Source organism: Apium graveolens, chromosome 5, assembly GCF_009905375.1.
Source record: "Apium graveolens cultivar Ventura chromosome 5, ASM990537v1, whole genome shotgun sequence".
NCBI classification, from domain to species: domain Eukaryota; kingdom Viridiplantae; phylum Streptophyta; class Magnoliopsida; order Apiales; family Apiaceae; genus Apium; species Apium graveolens.
This window is the reverse complement of record NC_133651.1, coordinates 254,298,754-254,306,728: the sequence shown is the minus strand read 5'-3', so window position 1 is coordinate 254,306,728 and position 7,975 is coordinate 254,298,754. Positions and strand designations below refer to the sequence as shown.

Sequence of the window (7,975 nt, the reverse complement as noted above, 5' to 3'; positions counted from 1 at the left end):
TTATTGAGCTTTCGCTAGTTGATGCATAATCCCATACTTCCATTTTTCTTATTTTCAGTTAGTACCGGTGCACCTTATGGGATACACTGGGTCTAATCGCTTCTTCTTCTAGCATTTCTTGCATCTGCTTTGCTAACTTCCTCATTTTAATTGGTGCCATTTTGTATAAAGCCTTGGTCACTGGCTTCGTCTCAGGTGCTAAGTAAATCGCGAACCTCATTTTCCTATCTGGAGGAAATGTGGATAACCCTTCTGGAAACATATCTTGAAACTCCTTAATTGCTATAAAATCCTCAAGTTATGTGTGCCCCTGACTTTCATTTATAATCGCCATAGCGCTTACATCTTGGTCACTGTAACCTTTTAATCTTACATCATTGTTAACAAATTCTTTTACCTTCCTTCGTCCTTTAAACCTCATTATATTCTCATTTGGCGTCTTCAAACTATCTTCTATCACGATGGTCTATCTGGGCATCACCCTTGAATAGTTAATCCATTTCTTAGAATAATGTCTAATCCTCTTATCTCAAATGATATCAATTTTTCACAACTTATTGCCATAAATCTCAATTCCACCGTTGGTATTTACTTATTTAATAATTAAACGTTCTTGACTTGCTAGTCTTTTAGTCATAATCTTATCAATTCAATAGGGTAATTCATCTTATCAACAAAACCTTGAGAGATAAACAATTAAGTTTCTCTCACATCTTCTAATATTTTAACGCATAAGGTATTCACCATAATCATTCACGTCACCGCATACGTATTCTGAATAACCTATTTCACAGACAATTCATAAGCTATCGTTCTTGGAGACGTATTCCTTATTGGAGTAGATTCCCTTGACTCTTAGTGGATCCTTCACTGGGGCTAGTGATTTGCAATCCTCGTCATGTGCCCTTATTTCCTTTCCATGCATAAGAGGTGGATGGAACTTCTTCCGCTTGATTCAGGATACGTTGATTTTTGCTTGAAAACCTCTTGCAAAGAATGACAGTATAACAAAACAACTAGTTGATTCACAATTCAATAAAAATTAGAGTTGAAAAGAAAGAAGAAACAAGGACTTGAATATGAATGAGACAACCACATTGGTACTTAAGATGGCCAGTCTTCCGCACCATATGGCATACATCACATGATTAGATGGCGTCCCACCCGACTCTTCGTCATCCCGATAAAGCGTCTCACCATAACACTGTTTGTCCCAATCAGAAAGCAAAACTTGAGGGAAACAATTAAATTTGAAAGGAATGCAATATTCTCCTTTTTGATATCATCATAAGGAGTTTATTAAGAAAAGAAGTTCATACATTTTTAGGAATTAAAAAGGAATATACGCTGTAATATTGAAGACAAGAACGATACCATTAGTCACCATCCACATTTCACTTGTATTCATCTTTCGAGCTTGTTCGATCATATCCCAATTGTGTCATATATCAACTTTAGAAAGTACGCTGAAATGGCTTCGCAAATTAAGCATTAGGGTAGATTCTTAATTGTTAGGTCTTACCTCTTTAACATCGCACCCACACGTATAATACTTTAACAATTCGATCATAATGACGTCCCTACCAGATAACCTCGAGTTTCCTCTTTTGATTTAGAATAACCACGAACTGTTCAACATAACGATCCTTTCGTTAATAATATTCTTCTTTTAGAAAAGTCTGGAAATCTTCCCAGTCTTCTTCGATCACGCCCAGGCTCCTTTTTAAATCAAGCAACTCTTTAAACTTTAATGATCTCTGCAACTGGATGGATGATTACTCCGTACGCGAATTCTGTTATTAACCTTGTCAAACCGTTAGGAATAATCAACTTCTCCATAATCGCGGGTTACTTTGTTCACTAAATTAACAATACTAAATCTGAAACAAACATCCTTCCAGGTAATCCAGGTCTTTTAACAACCAAGAAACTCAAGTAGTAACTTGACAACCAAGGTTTAAAACTTATTTTATTAAAACAGCCTTTGAAAATTTGTTAAGAAAATCTCTTTCGAGAGTTTGTTTAAGAAAATTTTGAAAACCTCACACTTGGTTGTCCTTACTATATAAGTTGGTTGTTGTCCTTCTTACCTATAACAAGGTACCAAGTTAAAGAAACAATCACATAAAAGTCCGTTCACTTTAATCTACCTTTTCTCCTTTATCGTGTCCATTTGCCTTCCTTAATTGATGAAACTTCAATTGTCGTTGCATGTCATCTTATTCGTAGCTTCACATCAAAGCTTTCATACTGGTAATACTCCCGACATTATCGTTGCAGTAGTTAAGTAGAACAGGCTATCCAATAGTCAACAAGTCTATTTCATAGAACAAAGTTTGCTCGTATCACATCACATCACTACTTTACATATCGCATTTATCATAGCACCATCATTTAATTCCACAAAAATTCCAGATATATACCTTTCTCTCTAACTCTTTCAAAATTTATCTAATTCATCCCACAACTAATCACGGGTGGCTTAGTCACTAATGGCTTCTTTTAACCTGGTAACAACTATCCTCTGAAACACTTAAATCTTCTCTCTAAACTTCTTCTAACCTTTATTTATATCTCAGGTACTCACCATTTACTGTAGCTCTCGAATCCATCCTCGTAGGTACTGTTGCTTCATAGAACGAGTTTTAAACTAGGGTATAGAACAGGGTGTAAAGTAAACTGAAAAGATACACTCCCAGCTGAATATCCAGTAAAACAAGTATAAACGGAGGGAGGTTCTTACATAGGTGGTTTCATATCAAGAGATGATAAAATAATGTAAAATAGGTTGAAAGGGTGCAGTTGTTATAACAGAAGGTAATACCATTAATACTGATGGAAGAACAAGGTGCAAATCAAATCTGGAAGAAGATGACAACCCTCGAACGGAAAGCTCCAAACGATCAGATGATACAGCGAAATCAGGATCTGCCATTGCCGTTGTCTGGAAATCACATTGCAAGCTAAGAATCCCGAAACGTAACACGAACCGTGCCGGAGACCTACTATACAGTCGCACTCGACCTCACAACATCCTATCTTTATATTCCCTATTCCTAATCCTAACCCTCTACCCAATCCAAACAATCTAGGCTTGTTTCAGTGACTTATAACCTGTGGCTCTGATACCAACCTGTGGCGCCCTCCAAACCCGTGTCAGAAGTTTGGGGTCCACAACACATACATAATATATAAACCTGTATAAGAAATATTATTGATAATGACCCTGCTTCACAAAACCACGGATCGCAACAGGTTAAAGTATGAAAACAAGCCACAACCTTAACTTTTATTACAACATACCAAATCCCCCTTTAATTTAACTTACAACTGATAATAAAATTATTCTTACAATCTGACTATCCCTCTACCGCGTGAAGCTTCTGCTAGCTCGATTCAACTCAACTAGAACCTTAGCCCGCACTTTGGGCTGAGGAACTTCATTATCATCCATGTTCCTTTCAACTGTAAAATATATGAAAGAATCACAAGGGTGAGCTAACAAGCTCAGCAAGTCATAATGGTGATAACTGAGGTCAAGCAATGTTCAAATATAATGACTTAGAAGAATCAAGTTTATTGTTAAACAATCATTAGAATTGGATATTCATTTTTAAGTATAAGAACCAAGGTTAGGCTGCTGATCAGTCACGCACTAACCCCGAGCAAGCACACAACACTGCTCTAATTACTGGATCCAAGGCACACATTGGCCTAACTTGTCCATTGGTATGGTCTGACCACGAATTTGGTCTACATATATAAAAACTATCCAATCCTAAAGCAGTTCAATATGATAAACAATATAATTCGATAACACAAGATCATAATCAATGATGTTTAAACATTTGAATAAAACGTAAGGAAATTCATGGATATCACAAGGGTATATCAGGGTATGTAGAAGAAACGGCTTTCAATCTGTAAAAGAATCAGGTATTAGACAAATAGTGATTTTTCAAGGTATAGTTCTTTGATGTTATAAAGAATGGTTGGAGTATAAAAGTTTCTGTGTGTTCAAATAATTTTGTTCCAGTGTTTGGTGTTTGGTAATTAAACATTTGGGGAGTAGTATCATATCTGGGTGGTTTGGTATTTGAGGTATCCATACGATTTAGTCCTTGGGATTTCCGAAATAGTGTATCAACAAAGGATGGTTTACAAAGCGTAAGGCTTACGGCTCAAGATCAAGAAAGAATCAGGGTTCAAGGGTAAATAGTTTAAAGCACATGCATTATACAACATGAGTTATGTTTAATAATAGCAACATGTTACGAAATAGTTCGAAAACACTAGTAATATATCTTAAAGAAAATTCAGAAATACTTGCCTTACAAGGCTTTACAACTATTACTGAACAACTCTGAGCCGACTCTGCTGCTCAGGCTCTAACGTCCAACCACTAGATCTCATTGGATTCGATTTCGACACTCAGGTCTTTCTGTTGAAACTCTACTGAGCTCGTCGACTGACCACTAGATTATCTTTAGTCCATCGTCCACTTTTAGGTTCCCGACTATAACCTACAGGGTTGAAATACCCTACGTTAGACGTCTAGGTATGCTTGACATATCCTCAATACTAATTCTTTCCCAACGATATTCAAATCCAACTCGTAATTATGAATATTATAATAACATACGCAACAAATAGGGTTTACAATCTCGAAGATCGGTTTGGTGTTTGTTTTCGAAAAATATATATATATATACTCTTTATTTTACGAAATCAGGGTTATCGATTTGGCACAAATATTTCATTACATCGTACAACCAAGTTTCGTATATAAAACATACACATATACATATAGTCACTCGATGTCCCGATAATCATTGGATACGTTCCCGTATTTACATAATTCAGTCTCCCGGAAATCGGGCAGCGTCTCCTTTGTTTACCGGACTACCCGTCGAAACATCAATCGACGTCAACCACAAAGTTCACAACAATAACAACTACAATAATTCACCACTCCATTCTAAAATTCCCAATCACTGATACAATTCAATAATCACAACTAACTCAACCATCCCGATTCAACATTTACCAATTAACTAATTCGATCCAGAATAAAAACATAACACAAATTTTATTTATTAAAAATATTAGGACTCAGAATTGTGTCATCACAGTCCACCGTCGGCTCGCCGAGGCTCATCGCCGACGGCGGCGAAAATTCGCGGGTGCCCGTGTTCGTCGAGTTTCCATCACAAATTTTCACCGATTAATTCTCAAATAATTATGGTAATCAATTAATTAATCATCAAAATTTATTCCAGTAATCCCATAATTCAGTCAAAAATTTCGAATAACCCAAAAATTTAGGCTTCGAATTAACACGGGGAACCGTCCCATCACAGGCGAAACAATCTGCACAAACGGAGCAGGCAACGCGCACACGCGCTACCAGAGACACAGGGTCACCATGCCGGAATCAAGCCGACGGCAACCAAAAATCAGAAAGAAGAAACAGCAGCCCAGCAAATACTAGCTACAATACATACATATAAACACACATATATATATATGTATACATAGCAATCAGCAAAAACAAAGCCGAGACGAATTGCTACCGGAGAAATGATCGGAAACCACCAACAACCTGAAGTTCAGGAGATAGTTTACCAAAATAAGGGAGAAACAACCGCAACGAACCCAAAGCCGGGGTAAGGGAATCAGAAAAGAACATGAAGAATTCAACGTGCCAGAGAGAAGAGATAGGTGAGAAATAGAGAAGAGAGATTGGGCCAGGAGGAAGAAAAAGAATAATTGATGTTTCCATTTACAAAATGCTACTGCAATGCCACGTATCTGTGACTAAGGACATGTGTCAATAAAATAGACACATAACTTTTGCGATAATTACGAATATTTAAAGGTCTATTTTTTCCCCGAAATTCGAAATTAACGAAACGAGGTGCGAATAAAATAACTTCTGAAAATTATGAAAATAGTTTTAAAATGTCATAAATATCCCGTAGTTTACAAAAATATAAATTTCGTAATTTTAAAATAATTTCTGAAAGGCAGTTTATACCCGCTTTTAGTAATTAAACGAATCGACGCGCGGATGAAATAAATCCCGAAAATATCCAAAATAATTTTAAAATTCTCGAAATATTTTAAACTTAAATAAATATGAGTTTCATAATTTTTGAAGAATTCTGGAATTAAATACAGATTTTACAATTAAATGTAATCAGAAAATCATACAGGGTTAAATAATTGATAAAATATTGATATTTAAATTTTGTAAAATCCCAAAAATAATTATTAAAATTATAGAATTATAAAACTAATTTTAGAGACAATTCAAACATTTATACAAATAAATCACATTAAATCCACTTTAAAAGTGAAACAATTCAATACAATTCCTTAATTAATCACGCGAACAACCCGGTACATCATAAATCACACCTAGATAATAATCAAACAACATATGGCGGTCAAAACCAATACACATATTTTATTTAATAATTTCCATAATAATCACATATTTAAATAATTCGAAAATACACGGGTCGTTATACAGAGTGTGCTCAACAGTAGTCTTTCTTGGTTCCACTTCTTCATCATGTTGCTCTACTTCTTTCTCAGCTCCAGCTTTTTCAATCAACTTTTGAGTTTGTTCGGGATTAGCAACCCTTCCAGACCTCAAAGTGATTGCCTTTACCTACTCTTTAGCCTCCTTCTTCCCTGTCACTTCAGTGTCACTAGGTAGTGTACCAGATTGACAATTTAGTAAGGCATTGGCAATTTGCCTAATTTAATTTTCTAAGGTCTTGATAGAAACAGCTTGGCTCTTGCACATAAGCTTCAACTCCTCTAATTCTGATTTTTCATTAACTTGCTACAGCCGGATTTGTTGTTTTGGTGCATACTGTGGTTGCTGAAAACCAGGGGGGTTGTACTGATTAGCTGGATACTGTTGATAAGGCTGTTGAACCGCATTCTGAGCATTTCTCCAACTGAAATTAGAATGATTACGGCTGTTTGGATGATAGGTGGCTGGCACAGGTTGCTGCGATCGTTGGAAGTTGCTCACGAACTGAGCTAATTCATTAGAAATTGCACACTGATCAGTCTCATGGGCACCAACACAAAGCTCACATACACTAGTGATTTGATTAAGTCGATAATTAGCCAAAATGTCCACCTTCATTGTCAACGCCTTAAGTTGGGCAGCGATAGCAGTTGCTGCATCAAACTCCAGAATTCCTGCAACTTTTCCCTGAGTCAACCTCTGGGTAGGATTCTGGTACTCATTAGCAGCCATCAGTTCAATAAGTTCATAAGCTTCATCGTAGCTCTTAGACCACAAGGCTCCTCCTGATGCTGCATCAAACATGGGCCTAGAAGTAGGACCCAATCCATTATAGAAACAGTTGATAATCATCCAATCAGGCATGCCATGGTGTGGGCACTTCCTTAGCATCTCCTTATATCGATCCCAAGCCTCACACAGAGATTCTCCAGTTTGCTACGCGAACTGGGTAAGAGCATTCCTGATTGTTGCAGTCTTCGCCATGGGAAACAATTTAGTGAGAAACTTTTGAGCAAGATCTTCCCAAGTTGTGATAGACCATGCCGGTAGAGAGTGTAACCAGCACTTAGCTTTGTCCCTCAAAGAGAACGGGAAGAGTCGCAGCTTGATAGCATCTTCAGTGACACCATTAAACTTGAAAGTGTCGCAGATCTCGATGAAATCCTTGATGTGCATGTTGGAGTCTTCGGTAGGAGAACCCCCAAACTGAACTGAGTTCTGTATCATCTGGATCATGCTTGACTTGATCTCAAAAGTGTTAGCCGCGATGGCTGGTCTAATGATGCTACACTGAATATCATTAATCTTAGGCTTAGAATAGTCCATCAAAGCCTTCGGATTCTCTGTTTGATCACCCATAGCTACCATAATTGGCTCTTCAACTTTCTCTTCTTCTTTTACCTTCTTTTCTTCCTCAAAAACTTCCCT

At 36.9% G+C, this 7,975-nt stretch overlaps 1 non-coding gene across 1 annotated transcript; it reads left to right on the top strand.

Moving 5' to 3' along the window:
* The first annotated feature begins 7,409 nt into the window (after positions 1 to 7,409).
* On the top strand, positions 7,410 to 7,516 carry LOC141663209 (small nucleolar RNA R71). The gene has a single exon (XR_012551290.1). It is a non-coding gene; the product is annotated as a small nucleolar RNA R71 (small nucleolar RNA).
* The last annotated feature ends 459 nt before the right edge of the window (positions 7,517 to 7,975 follow it).